Consider the following 24670-nt stretch of genomic DNA (forward strand, 5'->3'; position numbering starts at 1 on the left):
AAGGACTGCTTTCATTTAACCCTCACGGGAAACTTATGAGTTATTCTGATTAGCTTATTTGTATTGTCCACATGGGGCATATGAGCAAACTAACATCCAGAAAGTTGAGTAGCTAATTCAATGGCACACACCCAGGCTTATTGACCATCCTCTTAGACATTGCACATCCTTGCCACCACTTCTTCAGACATTTTTTTCCCCTGGCCTAAATGCACTCTAATTTTTTATTTTTTAATATTTATTGTATAAACATAAAAACCTAACATGTGCCTCTCAACATTTTTCACATGTACAATTCAATAAAAAACAATAACATAAATATGTTGTGTAACCATCCCCAATATCCATTGCCAAATTTTCCATCGCCATAAGCAAAAACTCTGTATTACCTAAAAAATGATTCTCCCCTTTCTCTTTCCCTCTTTGCCCTGCAACCACTATTAAACACTTATCTCTATACCTTTTTCTGTTCTAGATACTTCATATTAATGAAATAACACAAATGCATTCTACTTCTATTTATTTAAACCTTATACCATCTTCCAGGTCCACCTCAATTCCTGCCTCCTCAAGAAGCTTTTCTCATGATCCTAGTCCTTACAAAACTCTCTCAGAATTCCCAGAGTCGCTCATTACTGTTTCCATGTTTTATGTACCTTGTCTTCGACTAGATCCTTAGTTCTAGTACACCTGGTACACCTTTTACACCTCTCACAGGTTCTCACATTGCTCTGGCAAGTTACTGCATGCTTAATCAAAGCTTGTTTATTTGTTAACTCTTCCAAACCAAATGTCAACCTGAATACCAAAAGTCTTTGTTAAAGCAAGTGCTTTCATGAGCTATGTGTCTTGCACAAGGGAGGTTGACTCACTTCTAAAAGACTGTGCAACCCATATAAGTGAGCTGATAGTTTTCAGGAGTTGATCTTCAGGCCAAGCCACCAAAGTCTATTCGTAACTTATTTGAACTGAAAGCAAACACTTAAAGCATTGAAAATAATTTTGGAGAGTTTGATTTTTCTTGCCAAGACCGTGGTTCAGCATAATAAGAATAAAAAGATGATAAGGTAAAAAAATTAAGAAAGGGGAGGAGAACATATGGAGAAAGAAAGAAAAGCCCAAGTAGGTATTCACTAGTTGTCTAGGTGTCATAAATTAGTTGTAGAGAAAGACACACATGGTGTGAGTGTATTTTTAGAAATTCAAACAATACATACAACCTTCCATTCTGAAAATCAGACTAAATGATGATATCTGTCAGCTATCGAATTGTTAACATGCTACAGCGCCTCATCTTACTCATCTTTTATTCTAAATACACTTGAAAATTCTTTAAAAAATAGAATAATGGATACACCGTAGGATAGAACACAACTATTTCAATAAATTATTTCATTTCCAAAATTTTAGAAAGCTATCTCATTAAGTAGGAGTACTCTGGATCTGACCTATTTCATAGTAACAATTATAAGCAAATAGAAAAAAATGAAATTATGTCTGGTGTGGGCTGAAGGAAAAGACATAGTGAATTTTAACACTTTGAATAACCCTCAGAAGCAGGAAATTTAAAAGAAAATTTGAATATGAAGATGATAATATTTCTAACTCTTTTGATCCAATGGGTCATGTAATAAGATTTCCATTTTGAAATGGAAAACTTATGAACTTTGATATATCTAGAAAAAATCACAACTTTTTTGGGAGATTAGGGAAAGTTTTTTGTTTTTTGAAGGGTGCCAGAGATTAAGGAACATGTGCAGAGACTGGAGTACCTAACCAAGGTAGCCTTACCCCTCAGGTCACCCTGTTCTAACCCAGCCAGATTAACCGCCAAAAAGAGTGAGTAAGGACAGACATCTGGTACAACAAGGGGTAAACTGGTCATGACTTGCATTGATTGTTTTATACCTTTTTATTTTGAACTAATTATGGACTCACAAGGAATTTCAAAAAGTAAACTGAGAAGTCTCATGTTCCTTTCATCCACATTTATCAAATATTAGCATCTTACTTAAATACAGTACATTATAAAAACCAACTGATATTGGTTCAGTAGTTAGCCAGACCAAGTCAACAAAGATCATTTGTAACTTATTTGAATTGAAAGCAATCACTTAAAGCACTGAAAATAATTTTGGAGCTCAATTCCATTTGGAGCTGACACCCATCCCATATATATTGTCTTAAAGATAATCGGAATCTTGATTTTTGCAGGGAGAAAAGGTTTCATTCAGCATGGATGAAATTTGTGAGATGATGGCTAACACCTCACTGGGTTCACCATACTATAGATATGTTGGAATTATACATTTCATATTCAAGACTAAACATTTGCCTTGCTTTGCTGCACATTACAGAAAGAAACTGGAATTCCTCTTGGACTCTTCCTTCAACCACCACAATCCTACAAAAGGTAAAGTGTTATCTGGTGAAAATGAAAAGTGACAAAATAACCAGAGCTAAGGGGTTACCTCAAGGATGGGAACAAAGAGCGAATGAGTCCAGGAGCTGGACATACACAGATTAAACCACTTTAGTAAAAGATTCAGAAATACCAAATCTTTAGGCTTGCAAGAAGCAGAAAACAGAAAAGTGACACTTAGTACTTTTCAACACTAATCTAGCATCACTGGAGCCAATGAAATACTTCACTCCACTTCAAATTCTATATACAGCAGTTCTCCAAATGTGGTTGCACTCTGAAATGACCTTAACTGTTGCCGTCCAGTCAATTTCATTTCATGGCAACCAATACATTACAGAACAGAGATGTACCAAGGCTGTCTTGGCTGTAATCTTTATAGGACCAGATCACCAGGCCTTTCTTGTGTGGCACTGCTGGGTGGGTTCAAATTCCCAACCTTTAAGTTAATAGTCTAGTGAAAATCGTTTGCACCACCATGGACCCTCTCTCTAACGTTAGCCTGTTTGACATCCAATATAACTACAACTTCAAGCTATTTGTAGTATGAATAGTTCTTAATATGTTGAAGTAAATTGATCAAGGACGTGTGAATCCTTGACATAGCTGCTAGACTTTAAATGAACTGAACATCTCAGTTATTATCCACAAATTGTTGAATTGATCTGTATCATCGACCAATATTGGTGACCTCTGGGGGAGAAGTTGTAGTCATAGCGTGACTGAAGAGGTGGAGATGGTGAGGCACAGGGGCATTGTGTGTGCATCTTTCCTTCAAGAAACTTCGTGGAGAAAGCATGTGACATCCTGAAGGGGAGTTAACTAGAGGGAGATACAGATAGAATGGAGTGTGCTCCAGTAGAAGCTGGAAATCGAGGGCGGAAAGAAGGACAGAATCGAGACGCTCATAGAGATGGTCCTGAGGGAATGAGATAGGATTACTTTAGGAGCATGTGTGGGGGGACCTTGCCAGAATCTCCTTCTCATTGGGTGTAGTTTCCAGTCTTGCTCTGGTAATGTTGGATATGACTAAAAATATTAATAATGACGTGATCAAATTTGTTTTGGAAAGTCACAAGCATCATGTAAATTAGTGTACTGAAAACTTTTAAACTTTTTATTTGGTAATTGACAAAAATTTCATTTCTGGTTAAATCAATTGTCATTCTGCTTTCCAGGCAGGCAATTCTTCTATCAGTCTTGCACTGAATTTGGGTTCTTTCAGACCACGGATTCAAAGAACCAGCCCTTTACTGGGTTGCCTCTCCGGTAAAAATTCTATTTTTAATTCTGTTTGTCACTACAACCATGATTGCAGGTTTTTCTTTCTTTCTTCCCCGCCTCCCCCCCACACTTGAATTGTTCAAATTGGCCAATTTCAAACCGGTAAAACTTGAGGTAGAAGTCTTTTGGATGGAAGTTTGAGGAATCAAAAATAATTCCAATAAGATATAGAATCTCAGATTTCCAAATCTAACTTAACTATTAGCTGCCAGGAAACACTCTACAGGTTTTAGAGAATGAATAAGAATAAATAAACTAGGAGCCTCAGCCTTACTTGCTGGCAATAGAAGCTCATTTTATCTAATACTCTTTAACCAAGAATGTACTTTGTGTGTTTATTGAAAAATCCAATGAAGGAACATGGGTGACAGCCAAGTTGCAACTAAAGAAAGCAAGTTCTCCATCTCTTTTGAATTTTGGTTAGTGGAGGTTTGCTAGTTGTATGAAGCAAGACAGAAGACCCTTAGTAAACTTTATTCTCATTGTTTTGTGATCTTTTGTTCATATTTACTGGGTCTGTAGAGCAAGATATGATTCCTCACATGGAGCCTATATTTTCTCCTATCAAAGTCCAAAGGCTCGAATTCTCTAATGAGGCAAGGAGCTAGGACTTATTCTATGTCAAGTGTATTAATTGAACCACAATTTTTAAGAGTGATGTCTATGGCGAAGGTACCTGTATTGGGGCAAACACCTACTTTAGCCTCACTTCTTTTGGTGTCTATTTCACCAGTGGGGAGAGAAGGCCATCTACATTTTCAGCCCTTTGTTCTTTTGCATATCACTTTTGCTCCTAGGACACAGGAGGAGAAATCTTCCTTTTGATTGCTTCCCTTCTTTAGCCTCTTTTCGATGTTCTAAACCCTCAGGCTGGAACAACTAGAACTGGGTGGGTTCAAGTAGCTCTGGAGCCTGACTCTCTTGCATTGGAGGGAGTCTCTCACTTTCACTGCCTCCATAGTCTCTTCTTCTTTATCAGGCTGGCAGGCTATGCCTTCAGTTTTCTTCCTTCCACAGTGGTTACTAGTCCAAGTTCAAGTATGGACTTGGGAAGACAAAGAACAGGGTTTTCTGCTTCTTTGTTTTGAAGTCCTGGATGGAGTCCAGAAAACAGCAGTCTGTGGTGTCTATAGCCTCCTCGCTAAGGTGGTGCATTGAATTGACCAAAGGTCCAATAGACATGTACTCTGTTGGCCACATTCCTCCGTGTTAACTGAATCGAGGACCTCATAGGAGGAAAGGCTGGACTTGGACAGATAGCTAGATAGCTAGCTAGATAAATAGATACATTTCCTTCTTAAACTGAAGAAACTCTTCTTTAGCTATTTTAAGTAACTCAGATTCTCAGGGGAAAACAAAACAACTAAATAAATAACAGCACACTTTTTCCATAGATGTCTTTCCTACGTTCCTCAGCCCTGATCTCCAGCACCTAAAATTTTGTCTCATTTTCTTTGCAGTTATTTTCTTCAACAGTGTTCTGATTTCTTTGGCCGTAAGTTCAATAATGATTCACTGAACACGGGTATTATGTCCACCAATGCGTACTATGGTGGCTTCAATGTGACAGGAAGCAAAATCATCTTTCCCAATGGTTCCTTTGATCCTTGGCATGTTTTGGGAATCACAAAGGATATCAGTAAAGATTTGCCTGCTGTCTTCATTAAAGGTAACACATTGTGAATAGTCAAAGGCCTATAAATAGGATGAAATATGTCAGAATATCGTAAGAAATGAAAGAAGCTAAAGTGTTGCAGTGGTTGAGTTCTTGCCTTCAATGTGGGAAAACAGGTTTGGATTCCCTGACAATACACATTATGTACAGCCACTACCAGTTCATCATTAGAAGCTTCTGTGTATTATGATGTACACGTTTGAAAGGATCTTCCAGATTAAAATAATCTCTTTATAGAAATCAGCCAATGAATGCCCTAGGGATCACTATGGTTTGATCTGCAACCAATCACAGGAATGGCACAGGACCAGGAAGCAATTAGTTCTGTTGTGTATGGGGTCTCCAAGAGTTTGGGGCAGGCTTGACTACAGCTATCAATAACGTTAATAAATTGCTTTCTATGTTGTTGTTGACAAAAAGCACAAAATACTTCTAAGCAGGTGATAAGCAGTTCATTTAGTCTTCACTAGTTTTTCAACTTCTGCCTAGCATCCAAAATAGAACACATTAAAAAGTACTAATTAGCATAGACCTCTAATGTACCTATAAAATTAACCATTTGAGTACTATTGGCCTTGTGTTTTGTTTTTTTTTTTTAATAAGAAGTGTATGTGGTTTCATATAATCAAGTGATATGAAGGCATTTTCTTTTGTGAATTTAATTGATCATTAAAAGAAGTTTTGTCTAAGGTCTCTGAACACTAAATAAATCAGTGACCACTGGCACAACAGCTTGGTTCTTAGAGTAGTAACCTTACTTGGATCACACCATCTTTCCATGTGATCCATTTTACCTGCTGAGGTAACTGAAATTAATTTTAAAATAATCTCAATAATCTATATATATAAAAAATATATATATATATAAAAAAGTACTGGATAAAATGTGTATTTTCATTGCAAAATAAAATCTGCTGTTTATTATGCTAATGTGACATTTACAGAAGCCTTCACCATGAATTTCAGCTTAAAAACTCTCAAACTTTAATACGAGAATATCAAAACTGTCATCAGATTTAGTGATCTTGACCTCTCTCGTTGAGTGTTATTCTGGATGAGTCAGTAGAAGTCAGGATAAAGCACATTGAAACAGAGGAGATGAAGAAAGAGAAACAGCAAGCTTAAACACCTTGACTGTGAGGAGTGGAAGAAAAAAAAAAAACCTGCTGTTGAATGGAATAGGATTAAGAAGAAAGATGTCACACTAAAGGGAAGTCAGGAAAGGAAAGCGTCCAGAAACACATGGAGGACCTGTGTTCACATGTGGCTCTGCTTTAAATGGAGCAAACACTTTAAGTACGAGGGAAAACACAGTAGGTTTATAGTCTTAGTGGCAGGAATTTGAGAAAGTTCCTGGGTTGGAGTTACCTTTCTTACAATTATCCAGCCCAAATCAAGAATACTGTCAAATTTCTGCTACCTGGCTCTTAAGCGTCCCTGTATCTTCTCCTGGAATAGTTCAAAAGACATCTAAGCAGTATCCATCTATTCCCACTCCAGCTAACCCAAATTTCTCTCATTCACATTGCATGTGTATGTATGAGTGCATATGATGCTAGTAATCAATTTTTGCCCAAAAGTCTATCATACAAGAAGGTGGATGAGGTCATTTTGGTTTTCTAATGAAAACAGAAGGCACTATTGCCATGGTAACTCCTAGAGATGAGATCCTAACATCCATTCTGGGTGGGGAGGCTAATGCCTTACCCAAAACTCCTAATGGTTTTGCTCCTTTTGTCTTGGTGACTACAAATCGAGTACCAAGACAGTCTCATGCCCCTTCTTGTTATTGTAAAGAGGACACAGCATGAATATGATCCCAACAGGGACAAGACTGATACTTTGTTCTTGTTTTCTTGTTTCTTAATAGATATCAAGGATGAGATCCCAGCTTAATGGAAAATTACAATTCTTTTAGAGATTAATTAAAATGTCAAGGAGATAGGTGGCAGGATATTTTCAATACCTTAGTTAAGACAAATGAGAAGAAACATGATTTAAGCAAGTTCTTATTCCATGAGAGCAGGTTAGGGAGATTTAAGGTTTAAAGGGTCAGTGTTGCTTCCAGGAACATCAAACTTTAGAAGATTTTCCAGTTTTCTGATCTCTTCCTGAAAGTATCCTTGCCCTTTCCCCACCAAGACCTATCAGGTAATGTTCAGATCTGAGTCACAATCCCATGGATATAGCCAGACAGGAGGTTCTCACTATAGCTGTGACATGGGCACATACATTTCCTGCATGCTTGCTTTGACTGCCATTTCTTTCGTGTTTAAGAGTGGGTGATGTATAATGTCATAATAGAAACCATGAAGTTGGTCTTGAAATAAAATATATTATGTATCACACATTATATATGTTAATCACAAACTTTATGGCTAGTTGCCATTAAATAGGCTCCAATTCTTAGCAATGCCATGTACAAAAGAACCATTACGATTATTGGCATATTTGAGGCTAGTGTTGCCTTCCTATCCAGGGGGCTCATCTTCCAGTACTGTATCAGACAATAACTCTATTGTGATCCATACAGATTTCATTTGCTACTTTTTAGAAGTAGATCATCAGGCCTTTTTTTCTAGTCATACTCTGGAAGCTCCATCGAAACCTGTCCTGCATGGGTGACCCTGCTAGCATTTTAAATACCTTTGGCATAACTTCCAGAATCTTAATAATATGCAAGCCACCACAGTATGATAAACTGACTGACAGGTGGTGGATTCTCTATTTGTAGGGCTATATTATTCAATAAGATGGTAAGTATAAAATATTTAGTATAGAGCCTGACGTGTAAAATTGCTCACTGATTGGTAACTCTAAGAAAGAACACTTAAATAACTTGGAATAGGCAACCATAGCATATAAAGGGCACTAGATGCCCTTTCTTATGCGTAGAATTATTTTACCACACGAACACAAATCTTTTGTGTTCTACTTCTGAATTAATGCAGAACACTAAATTTTACAGTGATTCTACATATTTTTAAATGAATCTAATGTTATGTGTACCTACCAAAACCCAAAAAAAACCATCGCATCAAGTCGATTCTGACTCATGGCAACCACACAGGACTGAGTAAAACTGCCCTAGAGAGTTTTCAAGGCTGTAAATCTTTATGGAACCAGACTGCCACGTCTTTCATGCATGGTGCCACTGGTAGTTCAAACCTCTGACCATTTGGTTAACAGCCAAGCACTTTAATCACTGCACCTCCAGTGCTAGCCACTGTTTTTTCCAATGCTATTTAATAAAAGTGTAACTTGAGCTATACATCTGAAGACCATATAAAAGTTTCAAGTAAATACAAACACACACACACACACACACACATGAAATTAGCTTTGAAAATATATTTTATTTAACACAATATATTGAAAATATTCTCATTTCAACATATAATTAATATAAGAGGATAGGTAACATGATTTTTACTTTTTTTTATACTAAGTGCTAAAAATCCAGGTGTATTTTACGTCAGGCACAAGTCAATTTGGATGAGCCATATTTCAATTAATCTATACCCACACGGGGTCTGTGTGAAGAATGGGGCATAAGGATTGGGGAAAGACTTCTTAACAAATTGCGATATGCAGATGATACAACCTTGCTTGCTGAAAGTGAAGAGAATTTGAAGCACTTACTGATAAAGATCAAAGATTATACCTCAACATAAAGAAAATTCAGAGTTGAACCACTAAGCAACATCCTGACAAGTGGAGTAAAGACTGAAGTTGCAAAGGATTTCATTATACTTGGATCCACTATCACCATCCGTGGTAGTAGAAGCCAAGAAATCAAAAGGTGCATTCCACTGGACAAATCTGCTACAAAATCTCTCTAAAATGTTAAAATGCATAGCTTTCTTTTTAAGGGCTAAGGCGTGTCTGACCCAAGCTATGGTGTTTTCACTTGCCTCGTATGAATGTGAAAGCTGGGCAATGAATAAAGAAGACCTAAGAAGAATCCATGCCTTTGAATTACGTTGTTGTCAAATAGTGTTGAATATACCTTGGACTGCCAGAAGAATGAGCAAATCTGTCTTGGAGAAGTACAGCCAGAATTCTAATTAGAAGCGAATGTGGTGGGACTTTGTGTTACATACTTTGGACATGTTATCAGGAGGGTCCAGTCTCTAGAAGGGACATCATGCTTGCTAGAGGGTCAGCAAAAAAGAGGCAGACCCTCAACAAGATGGACTGACACAATGGCTGCTACAGTGGGATAAAACATTACAACACTTGTGAAGATGGCACAGGACAGGGCAGTGTTTCTTTCTGTTGTGCATAGTGTCACTACAAGTCAAAAGTTTGTCAGCAGCACGTAACAACAACAAGATAGCCACATGTAGCTCATGCTGGCTACCTTATTGAAGAGTGTAGGTCACACTTTACATATGGAATGTCATTATATCCTCCTAGCAATCAAGGGTAATTGTTAACACATTTCACATTTTATAGATGAGAAAATGGATCATAAAACTAATAAATCTGTTGCTGTCTAGTTGGCCCCGACTCCTTATCATCCCATGTGTGTCAGAGTAGAATGATGCTCCATAGAGTTTTAAATCACTGATTTATTTTGAAGAGATAGTCAGGCCTTTCTTCTGAGTCACCTATGGGTGAATTCGAATTTCCAACCTCTCTGATGCTACCATACAAGAACTCATACAGACGTTAAGACAACCAGACTAACACTCCCATTGTAATAAGTAATAGGACCAGTATTCAAAGCCAAGGAGTCTCACTAGAAGTCTTGTTCTTTAACCATCTTGCCACCTACCTTCCAAGTTTTTTGGAGATATAAGTTCTTATGATTTCAAAAAGACCTCGGAAACCTGACAAAGCTATAGCAAATCCTTATTTTTCAAGGAACTTAGTAAGATGGAGTGCTCAGATTCATTCATTTAAAAGCATTTATGGAGGGTCTACTTGTGCCAGATGCTGTGCTGGACATTAGGGGTTTCAGGGTGCACACAGTCACTGCTCCTAAGAGCTACTTATCACACATGTTTACAGACATTGATCAAATACCTACACAGTAATCTTTCCCGGGTCACAGATATCTAGACAGAATTGAGAAAGCAAAGGGGAAGTTTAGATTCACCCTCTAGGAAACAATCTCTCTGATCGCTGTGACTGGATCTTATTCATTTTTGAATCCATGGTGCCTGCTATATGGCTGATGTTCAGAGACTATGTGCTGATTGAAAAATTATAAAACTGAAGTTTAGAGAACCCAGCAAGAAGGTCAAAGTCTTATCTTCAGTTTCTTCACATTAGCGGGGGGGGGAAAAAAAAAAAGCTCACTTGTCTATAACTAGAAAAGAATTTGAAGTACTGAGTCAAATTTTGTAGATAAATATGCCTTTTCCACTTTACTTCCATTTCCACATCTCTTATCATCCCATTTCTAATTGGTCTTGTATTCACTTAGTGTTTTGTGCTCATTGAAAATACAGTTTTATGACTTATTATATTAGATAATAAAATCAAGTTGGTATAATAACCTACTTTTTTTAGAATGTCATTATTTATTCTTAGAGATTCATTATTTCAGTAAGCATCAGAACTATCTTCTCATATTTTGGCATGTTCGAATTTGGCCATTGGTCAAAATTAAATGCTGTAAGTCAGTTGAGGCAATTGAATGATTGAGAATCATTATAATTTTTAATCAGGAGGCAGGAGGAACAAAGTGGGGCTGTCATGGTAGAACAGTAGTAGCTATGCATGTCAGCCTGGAGAAATGATAGGTTGTTCCTTTCATTGTTGTATAATAATAACCAGTTCTGGCTTCCACTCATGTCGCCCCCGTGTGTTTCAGAGTGCTGCTGTGCTGCAGAGGGTTTTCAATGGCTGTGATCTTCTGGAAGTAGATCACCATTTCTTTCTTCCAAGGCATTTCTGGGGGGACTTGAACTGCCAATCTCTCAGTTAGTAGCCCAGCACTTAATGGTTTGCATCACCCAGAACTCCTATGGTTGCAGGGTGTCATAGTTTTTGTCTATGTTCACACATGATTACAGTGTGTCTTATTTCTGCCTGATCTCATCACAGTCATGGTGTCACCTCATCTGAACTTGAAATTCTGTGAAATTGTATATGTTTATAGGAAACCCTGTAACCATCTGTCAGTTGTGAGGGGCTTTGCTTATTTCTCTACAGACAAAAGTCTTACCTTTCCTGCACTGTTTCCCTCCTAACCTGTTAGGGAGCCACCTCTATTAGTTTCTTGTTCATCTTTCTGGTATTTATTTTTTCTGCAAATTAAAAAAAAGAAAAAAAAAAACTCACTGCCAATAATTTGATTCCAACTCATAATGACCTTTAGGACAGAGTAGGACTTTCTCAAAATGTTTTCAAGACTGTAAATCTTTATGGAAGCAGACTGCCACATCATTTTCCAGCAGAATGGCTGGTAGTTTCAAACTTCCCACATTTCGTTAGCAGATGAGTGATTTAACCACGGTGCCACCAGGGCTTCTGCTTTTGGCAAATACAATCAAATATATTCTTATCCCTTTGTGAAAAAAGGGTATATACACTGTCCTGCACTTTCCTTGTTTCTCTTACCAATATACACTGGAGACCTTATCATCTAAGTATATAGAAATCTTTCTTATTGTTTTGTTTTTTTTTTAATGGGTGAATAGTACTCCACTGTCTGGATGTGCCATAGTTATTATATAATTTTACCTTCTTAAAAGAAAATAAGGAGTTCTGGTGGTGCAGTGGTTAAACACTCAGCTGCTAACCAAAAGGCCGCCATTCAAACCCACCAGCTGCTCAGCAGGCAAAGATGTGGTGGTCTGTTTCCTTAAAGCTCTCAGCCTTGGAAAGCCTATGGGGCAGTTCTACTCTTTCCAAAAGGATTACAATTAATGGGAATCGCCTCGGCAGCAAGGAAATTTGTGGGTAGTAGCAAATACATCTTGCCCCTAAAATAAATAATGCCGAATGGATGGATGCTTGGAATCCCTGAGTGGGGTACATGGTTATGTGTTCGGCTACTAACTGACAAGTTGGCGGTGCCTCAGAAGAAAGACCTGGCCATCTGCTTTCCAAAGATCATGACACTGAAAACCTTATGAAGCACAGTTCTGCTCTGAAACATATAGGGTCACCATGAGTTGGGCTCTAAGGCAAATGTTTTGTTCCGTTTTGTTATGTTTTTGTTTTGTTTGGATGCTTATTCATGAAACCCTGAGCTTATATTTAACAGCATTTGCTACATAATCCAGCGTGTGACAGACCTTCTGGTGATCTGGGTTCAATCCTTAGCAATGTTCTTGACAAGTCACTTAAGCTATCTGAGGCGTACATTCCATACCTGCAAAATGAAAGGTTTGGCAAATACTTAAGTCCCCATCAAATTTTGTCTGTTTGATCTTGTGCTTAAGTGTTATACGTTTACCAATCCATTCTTCTAAAGGACAAAAAAAATGCCCTGATTTTTTAGCACCTGCTTATTTATGTGGTGGAAATACTCTCATTAAGCCCAGTTTCAAGCTCACTGTATAACAACTAGCTTGCAGAATATCTGAAAATGGAACAATTGGCTCTTGGATTGTACACTGCAGCTCCAGTAGACTGCTGGGAGAACTCCCTAAAAAGAAACTCACTGAGATTCAGGCAGTGTAACTTCTTCAGATGGAACTTAAGTTATATCACACTTGGATTGAACAAAAAGGAGACTAAAAGCATTATTCTCTAAATCTACTACCTTAATCATTCCCAAACACATTCATTAATTTGTATCACAAGAAGATTCTATACACTTAAACAGTAACTCACTTTAATAAATATCGTATATTTACCATTTCTTAATCTACAAAAAAGCTTATGTCTTTGATTCAAAGCCTATTATATTAGTAAACTAATTCTCTTTCTTAATTATGGCTGCACATTTTAATCACCACTTAACCAGCTTTTGAAAGTTACTGATACCCACTCCAGTCCCAGACTAATTAAATTAGGACCTCTGAAGGATGGGGGTCTGGTGCCGGTTTGTTTGAACAGCGTTCAAATTGGTTCTAGTGTGTAACTGGGGTTTAAGAACATTTGGTCTTTGGATGCTTGGCATGTACGTATTCTGACATTTATCTTTCTCTTTTTAGGTGCAGGACATTGTGCAGACATGTTCAAACAAGATATTGATTCACCTGAACTACTTGAAGCACGAGAAAAAATCTTCCAGATTCTACAACAATGGCTAAAGCAATAGATTTCTCTGAAAAATAAATACAACAGAACCTGAAATCTGGACTCCCATTTTATTGCTCAAATGTAAAATGTCCTACGGGGTAAAATTAGAGCAGACCTTCTCTGTAGGATTTAAGTTAGTTTTGTTTTCATGAAAGGCCATCTTGTTCCTCCTTTCTTGGTGACCTTGAGAAGGAGCAGATCATTCAGCATGCAAGAAATAATTACCCTGGAGTGCCAAGTGCAAAAATTCAGTTGGTTGCCGTGGGGATGGAAGCTGTACAATCTATGTTTTCCAGGACAATCTCTATTTCATCAACTCTTATTCTTTTTTGTAAATGCTATTCATAACATGCAAATTTAAATGTTTTGATTCCTTTTAGATACCTATTAATACATAAACAAGACAAAATACTTTCCCACATAAAGAATTTTTATCTTTGTTTAAAAAAGTTTAGGGATAGACACAACTTGAATGAATTTGGAAATTAAAAAAAAAAAATTCTTGAGGCAGATGCAAATCTTTTTGGAAAAACTGGCTCCACCAACCAACCTTCCCTGAAGTCCCCTAGTGCTTAAAAAATGGTTCTGCTGTGCCTAATATAAATTAAAGTTAATCTCAACATGGAAATTACTATAGCTCTCATCTGAGATTTCATTATAACTTCTGTCCAAATTAGCTTATTTTCAGTTCATCTGAGGAGAACTCCATATAGCGTTACATGTCTAAAACTTATTTCAAAGGTATTATTATTCAGTCAAGATGGTATCTTTTTTTTTCCTTAAAAAAGAACATGAGATGCTCTTTTTTTAGTATTATTTTTTATTGTGCTTTAGATGGAGGTTTACAGAGCAAATCAGTTTCTCATTAAACAAATACTATACATATTGTTTTGTAACATTGGTTGTGAACTCCTTGAAAGGTCAGCACTCTCCCATTCTCAACCATGTATTCCCCATTACCAGCTTTCTTGTCCCCTCCTGCCTTCATGTCTTTGTCCCTGGGGTGGTGTGTCCATTTAGTCTCATTTTGTTTTATGGGTCTATCTAATCTTTGACTGAATGATGAACTTCAGGAGTGACTTAAGTTCTGAGTTAAAAGGGTATCCAGGGGCCATACTCTTGAGGTTTCTCCATTCTCTGTCACACTAGTAAGTCTGTTTTTGTGTGTGTGTGTGTGTGTGTGTGAGTTAGAACTTTGTTCTACGTTTTTCTCCAGCTCTGTTCAGGATCCTCTATTGTGACCCCTGGTGGTAGCCGGGCACCACCTAGCTCTGCTGGACTCAGTCTGGTGGAGACTGTGGTACTTGTGCCCCACTAGTCCTTTGGACTAATCTTTCCCTTTTGCCATTGATTTTCTTCATTCTCCTTTGCTCCAGATGGGGTGAGACCCGTGGAGTATCTTAGATGGCCACTCACAGGCTTTTTAGACCCCAGATGTTACTCACCAAAGTAGAATGTAGGACAATTTCTTTATACACTATGTTATGCCAATTGAGATAGATGTTCCCTGAGACCATGATCCCCACCCCTCAGCCCAGTAATTCAGTCACTCAGGGAGTTTGGATGTGTCTATGGAGCTTCCATGACCTTGTGTTGGTCGAGTTGTTCTGGCTTCCCCACCATTGTGTATTGTCTTACATTTCACCAAAGTTACCACTTATCTACTGTCTGTTTAGTGAGATGTTATTGATCTCATTATATGAGTAGCTCTTTAGTTACTCCATAAACTGAAGTTTAGTTATTAGTAATGTTAATGTGATAATATTGGTTTCTTAGTTTGGTGAATGTATCATCAGTTTTTAATATTAGGGGGAACTATGTGAGGAGTCTCCCGCATGTCAATCAGTTTCTCCTACTGTGGAGGCTTGTGTGTTGCTGTGATGCTGGAAGCTATGCCACTGGTATTCAGATACCAGCAGGGTCAACCATAAAGGACAGATTTCAGCTAAGATGGACTAGGAAGAAGGACCCAGCAGTTTACTTCTGAAAAGAATTAGCCAGGGAAAGGCTTATGAATATCAGTTGAACATTGTCTGATATAGTACTGAAAGATGAGCCCCCCAGGTTGGAAGACACTCAAAAGACGACTAGGGAAGAGCCGCCTCCTCAAAGCAGAGTCGATCTTAGTGATGTGGATGGAGTAAAGCGTTAGAGACCTTCATTTGCTGATGTGGCACAACTCAAAATGAGAAGAAGCAGCTGCAAACATTCATTAATAATCAGAACATGGAATGTATAAAGTATAAATCTGGGAAAATTGGAAATTTTCAAAATGAAATGGAATGCATAAACATCAATATTCTAGGCATTAGTGAACTGAAATGGACTCGTATTGGCTATTTTGAATTGGACTATCATAGAATCTACTGTGCCAGGAATGACAACTTGAAGAACATTTCGAGATCTATCCTGAAGGACAACGATGTCAGTGATAGGATAATATCTGTACGTCTACAAGGAAGACCATTTAATAGGACTGTAATTCAAATTTACACACCAACCACTAAGGCCAAATATGAAGAAACTGAAGATTTTACCAACTTCTGCAGTCTGAAATTGATCAAACATGCAATAACAATGTATTGATAATTACTGGTGATTGCAATGCAAAAGTTGGAAACAAAGAAGAAGGATGGGTCGTGGGAAAATATGGCCTTTGTGATGGAAAAAATGCCAGAGATTGAATGACAGAATTTTGTAAGACCAATGACTTCTTCATTGCAAATACCTTTTTTCACCAACAGAAAAATGACTATACACATGGACATCACCAGATGGAATATACAAGAGTCAAATTAACTACATCTGTGGAAATAGAAGATGGAAAATCTCAATAGCATCAGTCAAAACAAGGCCAGTCGCTGTCTCCAGAACAGACCATCAATTGCTCATATGCAAGTTCAAGTTGAAACTTAAGAAAATTAGAACAAGTCCACGAGAGCCAAAATATGACCTTGAGTAAATCCCACCTGAATTTAGAGACCATCTCTAGAATGGATATGACGCATTCAACACTAGTGACCTAAGACCAGAGGAGTTGAAGAATGTCATCAAGGGCATCATACATAAAGAAAGCAAGAGGTCATTGAAAAGGCAGGAAAGAAAGAAAAGGCCAAGATGGATGTCAGAGGAGATTCTGAAACTTCCTCTCAAATGCCTCAAAGCAGCTAAAGCAAAAGGAAGAAATGATGAAATAAAAGAACTGAACAGAAGATCTCAAAGGTTGGCTCGAGAAGACAAAATAAAGTACCATAATGACATGTGCAAAGAGCTGGAGATAGAAAACCAAAAGGGAAGAACACACTGGGCATTTCTCAATCTTAAAAAACTGAAGAAAAATTTCAACCCTGGAGTTGTGATAGTGAAGGATTCTATGGGGAAAATAGTAAACAACACAGGAAGAATTAAAAGAAGATGGAAGAAATACACAGAGCCATTATACCAAAAAGAATTAATCTATGGTCAGCCATTTCAACAGGTGCCATATGAATAGATGGTACTGAGTAAAGAAGCCCAAGCTGCACTAAAGGCATTTGCAAAAAAACAAGGCTCCAGGAACTGATGGAATATCAGCTGAGATGTTTCAACAGATGGATGCAGTGCTGGGAAGTGCTTGCTTGCCTGCAAAAAGAAATTTGGAAGACAGCTACTTGACCAACCTACTGGAATAGATCTGGTTTATACCTATTCTCAAGAAAGATGGTCCAACTAAGTGCGGAAATTATCGAACAATATCATTAATATCACATGAAAGTAAAATTTTGCTGAATATCATTCAAAAGTGGCTGCAGCAGTATATCATCAGGGAACTTCCTGTAATTCAGGCCAGATTCAGAAGAGATTCAGAAGAGATATTATTGCTGATGTCAGATGGATCCTGGCTGAAAGCAGAGAATACCAGAAGGATGTTTACCTGTGTTTTATTGGCTAAGCAAAGACATTCAACTGTGTGGATCATAACAAATTATGAATAACATTGCAAAGAATGGGAATTCCAGAACACATAATTGTGCTCATGAAGAAACTGTACATAGATCAAGAGGCAGTTTTTCGAACATTACGAGGGGATACTGAGTGGTTTATAGTCAGGAAAGGTGTCTGTCAGGGTTGTATCCTTTCACCATACCTATTCAATCTGTTTGCTGAGCAAATAACCCAAGAAACTGAACTACATGAAGAATTGGACATCAGGATTGGAGAAAAACTCATTAACAACCGGAGTTATGCTTGCTGAAAGTCTAGAAGCCTTGGGAAAAAAAAAAGGAAGCACTTACTAATGAAGATCAAAGACCACAGCCTTCAATATGGCTTACACCTCAACATAAAGAATACAAAAATCCTGATAGCTGGACCAAAAAGCCCCATCGGGATAAACCGAGAAAAGATTGAAGTTGTCAAGGAACCGTTTTACTTGGATCCACAATCAACACCCATGGAAACAGCAGTCAAGAGATCAAAATACACATTGCATTTAAAATGTCAAAAAACAAAGATGTCACTTTGAAGACTAAGGTGCACCTGACCAAGGCATGGTATTTTCAAACGCATTATAAGCATGCGAAAGCTAGAAAATGAATAAGGAAGACAGGAGAATTGACACCTTTGAATTGTGATGTTGGAAAAGAATATTGAATATACCATGGACTGCTAAAACAACGAACAAATCTGCCTTAGAGGAAGTACAACCAGAAGGCTCCTTAGAAGCAGGGATGGTGAGGCTGCGTCTTACATGCTTTGGACATGTTGTTAGGGGGGATCAGTCCCTGGAGAGGGACATCATGCTTGGTAAAGTACAGGGTCAGAGGAAAAGAGGAAGACCCTCAACCAGATGGATTGACACACTGGCTTCAACAAGGGGCTCAAACATAACTACAATTATAAGGATGGTGTAGGACTGGGCAGTGTTTCATACTGCAGTACATAGGGCCACTATGATTCAGGACCAACTTGACAGCACCTAAAACAACAACATGAGAGAAGTATATGGGGTATCTCTGTATTATCTTTGCAAATTGTATGTAAACCTAAAATTATTTTAAAATAGTTTGTTAACAAATAAGTTGTGGTCATTAACTTTAATGGATTAATTTCTTAATTGTAGTGGATACTAAGATGTATTATACTGATTGTGTTATATTGTCAATGAAAATAATTTGGTGAACTTTTGCAATTCTGCCTTTGCTTTGGAATTTCATACTGGATTTTAAGCACATTCTAATAAATAATGAAAACTGACACATTCTGGACTGTTTTTACCCACTCATTACATCATCTATAAAATCTAGAAATGTCATAATTTTTTATTTTGAACAGACCAATATGGAGATTTAAATGGCAGCATTAACCATCTTTGAAGCATTAAATTTATTAATTTCAAATGTCTGATACACTAATATTGCATATGATTTACGAGAAGTCAAATATTTCACTTTTTTTGTTTTGTTTTTAAGATAATCTCATTGAGTTTAGGGTGATATATTTGCAGTAAACTCTTATTTATCCTCATTTGAAGCAAAACTTCCTTTTCTTTTGTTCCAAATTCTCAGGGCAAAGACTCCTAAAAGTTAATCTGTGTTGCAAAGGGGTAGACTATAACTTGGTATTTAAACCCATGGCCATCGAGTAGATTTTGACTCACAGAGACACTGTAGGACACAGTAAATAGGCCCCATAGGGTTTCCAATGCTATACTCTTTATAGAAAACTATTTGTCACATCTTTCTACCTGGGAGCAGCTGGTGGATTTGAATTGCTGACCTTTCATTTAGCAGACAAATCCTGAATCGCTATACAGCAAGGCTTCTTCCTTAAATATATAGAAATGGCCTATATCTAGTGAATTTATATATGTGTATATATATCCACTACATGTTTGTAAGTTTGCTCTGTGGTGGCTTGTATGTTGCTTTGTCACCAGTATTTCAAATGCCATCAGGGTCAACATTGGTAGACAATTTTCAGCTAAGCTTCCAGATTAAGACAGAGTAGGAAGAAGGACCTGACAGCCTACTTCTGAAAACATTGGCTAGTGAAAACCTTATGAATAGCAGCAGAACACTGTTTCACATAGTGCCAGATGATGAGTCCCTCAGGTGAGAAGCACTCAAAAGATGACCGGGGAAGGGGTGCTTCCTTAAAGTAGACTTGACCTTAATGACATGAAGGGAGTCCAGCTTTTGGGATCTTCATTTACTGGTGTTTCATTACTTAAAATGGGAAGAAACAGCTGCAAACATCCATTAATAATAGGAACGTGGAATGCACAAAGTATGAATTAAAAGCTTCAAGTCATCAAAACTGAAAAGGAACACATAAACATAGGTATCCTAAGCATTAGTGAGCTGAAATGCACTTGTACTTGCCATGTCGAATCAATCATGTGATCTACTATGCCAGGAATTTTAATTGAAGAGGGATGGTGTCTCATTCATCATCAAAAAGAACATTTCAAGATCAATCCTGAAGTACAATGTGGTCAGTGATAGGATAATATCCATACACCTACAAACAAGACCAGTTAGCACTACTGTTATACAAATATACACACCAACCAATAAAGTTAAATATGAAGAAATTTTTCCCGACTTCTGAAGTCTGAAATTGACCAAAAATGCAATCAAGGTGCATTGATTACTAGGGATAGGAATGCAGAAAAAGGATCAGTAGTTCAAAAACATGGCCATGCTGATGGAAATTATGCTGGAGATTGCATGATGGAATTTTGCAAGACTAATGACTTTTTCATTGAAAATACCTTTTTTAACAACAAAAACAGTGACTATACACGTGGATCTTCCCAGAAGGAATACACAGGAATCAAATTGACTGCATCAGTGGAAAGAGATGATGGAAAAGCTCAATTTCAGCAGTCAGATCAAGGCCAGGGGCCACCTGTGGAACAAATCATCAATTGCTCACATGGAAGTTCAAGTTATATGTGAATAAAATTAGGACAAGTCCACAGAAGCCAAATACAGCCTTGAGTGTAACCCAACTGAATTTAAAGACCATCTCAAAAGCAGATTAGATACATTGAACGCTGATGAACAACAACCACATGAGTTGTGAAATGATATCAAGGACATCATACATGGAAAAAGCAAAAGTTCATTAAAAAGACAACAAAGAAAGAAAAGACCAAAATGGATGTCAGAAAAGACTCTGGAAGATTCTCTTGAACTTAGCATAGGTAAATCTAAAGGAACAAATGATGAAGGAAAAGCTGAACAGAAGATTTCAAAGGGCAGCTCAAGAAAACAAAGTGTTATAACGAAATGTACAAAGACCTGGAGATAGAAAACCAAAAGGAAGAACAACACTGGCATTTCTCAAGCTGAAAAAAATGAAGAAAAAATTCAGGCTTTGAGCTGGAATATTAAAGAATTCTACAGGGAAATGTTAAATAATGCAGGAAGCATCAAAAAAAGATGGAAAGAATACACAAAATACACTGTACCAAATATAGAGAATACATTGTACCAAAAATAATTGGTTGACCTTCATCCGTTTCAGGAGGTAGTATGCGATCAAGAACAAATAAAGGAAGATATCCAAGCTGTAGTGAAAGCACTGGTGAAAAACAAGGCACCGGGAGTTGAGAGAATACCAACTGAGATATTTCAACAAAAAGATGCTGCACTGGAAGTGCTCACTTGTCTATGCCTAGAAATTTGAAAGACGTCTACCTGGCCAACTAACTGGAAAATATCCACATTTGTATCCATTCCATACAAAGGGGATCCAACAAAATGTGGAAATTATTGAATGATATTATTAATGTCACACACAAGTTAAATTTTGCTGAAGATCATAGGAAGTCGCTTACAGTAGTACATCAGCCCGGAACTGCCAGAAATTCAAGCTGGGTTCAGAAGAAGAGGGAACGAGGGATATCATTGCTGATGTCAGATTGATCTTGGCTGAAAGCAGAGAGTACCAGAAAGATGTTTACCTGTGTTTTATTGACTATGCAAAGGCATTTGACTGTGTAGATCATGACAAGTCATGGATAATGTTGTCAAGAATGGGAATTCCAGAACACTTAATTGTGCTCATGAGGAGCCCCTACTCAAAGCAAGAGGCAATCGTTTCAACAGAACACGGGAATACTATATGGTTTAAAGTGCGGACAGTTTTGGGTCAGGGTTGTATCATTTCACCATACTTATTCAGTCTGTATGCTGAACAAATAATTCCCAAAGCTGGATGATATTAAGGAGAATGGGGCATCAAGATTGTAGGAAGACTCATTAACAACCTGAGATATGTAGATGACACAGCCTTGCTTGCTGAAAGTGAAAAAGACTCGAAGCTCGTACTTCAGTATCGATTACAGCTCAAATGAAGAAAATAATAATTCTCACAACTGGACCAGTAAGCAATATCTTGATAAACAGAAAAGATTGAAGTTTTCAGGGATTTCATTTGACTATTCCCACAGTCAATGCCAATGGAGGCAGCAGTCAAGAAATCAAAGGACACATTGCATTGTGCAAATCTGCTGCAAAAGTTCTCTTTGAAGTGATAAAAAGCATAGATGTCACCAGAAGGACTAAGGCGCACCTGACACAAGCCATGGTATTTTCAATTGCCTAATATTTAATATTCAAGCAAAAGTTGGACTATTAATAAGGAAGACTGAAGAAGAATTGATGACTTTGAATTGTGGTGTTGGCAAAGAATATTGAATATAACATGGGCAAAATAAAATTTTTTAAATCTGCCTTGGAAGAAGTACAACCAGAATGTTCCTTAGAAGCAAGTATGGCAAGACTTTGTCTCAGATATTTTGGACATTTTATCAGGAGGGAACTGTCAATGGAGAAGGACATTATGCTTGGTACAATACAGGGTCAATGAAAAAGAGGAAGACCCTCAATGAGGTTTATACAGAGCCTGCAACAACGAGCTCAACCATAGCAATGACTGTGAGGGTGGCACAGGACCAAGGAGTTTAGTTCTGTCGTACCTAGGTTTGCTATGAATCCAAATCCACTTGATGGCAACTAACAAAAACATATATGCACACACATATATATGTCTATTAATTAACCTAAGGTTTAATTTTATGTTATTTATTTTGTTTAACCTAATATATCTAAAACTGGACCTATAAACAATATCATGTTAAATGGAGAAAATAATGAAGTTGTGACAGTTAAGACTGTGTCAACTTGGCTGGGCCTTGATTTTCAGTGTTTTGGCAGTTGTATTATATTGTAATCACTTCCCTGTTGAAATTTGATATGTGATCACCCAGTAATAGAACCTGCTGAGTGGTACCAGCGGGGCTGGGCCTGTGGTGGCTCACTGCCACCTCAGCCTTCATCTCTCCACCCTCCATCATCTACTTACTTCCTGCCCCCCTTGCCAAGGATTTTGGCTTGCTCTGGATTCAGCAGCTGCCTTTTGTCGTCTGACCTCTGGTCCTTGGGACTTGAGCTAGCAGCTTACCTGTCAATCTTGGGATTCGTGGATCTTCACAGCCTGTGAGCAAGAGTCCAGCTCCCTGATCTTCCAATCTTAGTTTTGCCAGCCCCCGCAGCTAAGTGAAACAGGAGAAACCTTGCGATCTTGCTTGCCCATCTTGGGATTTGACGACCTTCACAGCGTGTGAGCAGGAGCCCTGCTCTCCTGCCTGTGGATCTTGGGTTAGCCAGCTTCTGCAGCTTTGTGAATTGATAAAGGCCTCCATCCTGATCCGCGGACTTGGAGCGTTCAAGCCTCTACAATCACATGAGCTGTTTCCTTGATATAAATCTCTCTATATATACATTTACACGCATTACTGGTTTTGCTTCTCTAGAGAACCCAGCCAAAGACAGAAGTTGTCAAGGTTTACCTGGATCCACCATCAATACCCAGGGAAGCAGCAGTCAAGAAACCAAATGATATATTGCTTTGGGGAAATCTGCTACAAAAGACAACTTTAAAATATTAAAAAGCAAAGATGTCACTTTCAGAACTAAGGTATGCCTGACCAAGCCATAGTATCTGAAATCATCTCGTAGGTGTGCAAAAGCTGGGCAATGAGTAAGGAAGACAGAAGAGGAATTGATGCCTTTGAATTATGGTGTTGATGAAGAATATTGTATATACCATGGACTGGTAGAAGAACAAACAAATCTGTCTTGGAAGAAGTACAGCAAGAATGCTTCTTACAAGGGAAGATGGTTAAGACTTCATCTCACGTACTTTGTGCTTGTTACCAGGAGTGACCAGTCCCTGGAGAAAGGCATCATGTTTGGTAAAGTAAAGGGTTAGTGAAAAAAATGAAGAACCTCAAGGAAGTGCACTGACACAGTGGCTGCAACAATGGGGCTCAAACATAGCAGCGATTTTGCGAATGGCTGAGGACCAGGCAGTGTTTTCGTTACCTTGTATATATGGTCTAGATGACTCAGAAATATCGCCATAGAACCTAATAACAACAACAAACATATCTAAAACCTCCATTTCAACATATAAACATATATAGTTAATACAAAATTATTGAGGTATTTTACTTTTCTTTTTCTTAATAGTAAGACTTTGATACGGTATGGGTTTTACATTTAAAGCACGTCTCAGTTCAGATTAGCCACGTCTCAAGCCCTTCATAGCTAGTGGCTACTGTACTGGATAGTACCACTCTAGGAATAGATAGGAACGTTCATTCTTTACTAGCTTAGGAGACAGCAAACTCACATTGAGACAATTCAAGACCATTGCACTGAATTGAAATTAAGAGGAAATCCATGTTCTGAAATATCTTTGTATGTCCTTAAAAAAAATCCATATGTACGCGTATAAAACTGATTTTTTCATGAAAGTTTACATGGCAAATTAGTTTCCCATTTTCCCATTTAACAATTTGTATACATATTGTTCAGTGACATTGGTTACATTTTTCACATTGTATCAACCTTTTCAATATTTTCGTTCAGGTTATTCCACTTCCATTAATCCTGCTTCTCTGCCCTTCTAACTTTCTCATCTCTGCTTTAGGGTAACAGTTGACTGGTCTCATCGAGTTTTTTTTTTTTAATAGAAGGGCAGTTATCACTGGTGATATTGATTATTTTCTGACCTGATCTGTTTTGCTG

Source organism: Elephas maximus, chromosome 6 (genome assembly GCF_024166365.1).
Source record: "Elephas maximus indicus isolate mEleMax1 chromosome 6, mEleMax1 primary haplotype, whole genome shotgun sequence".
Lineage (NCBI taxonomy): Eukaryota > Metazoa > Chordata > Mammalia > Proboscidea > Elephantidae > Elephas > Elephas maximus.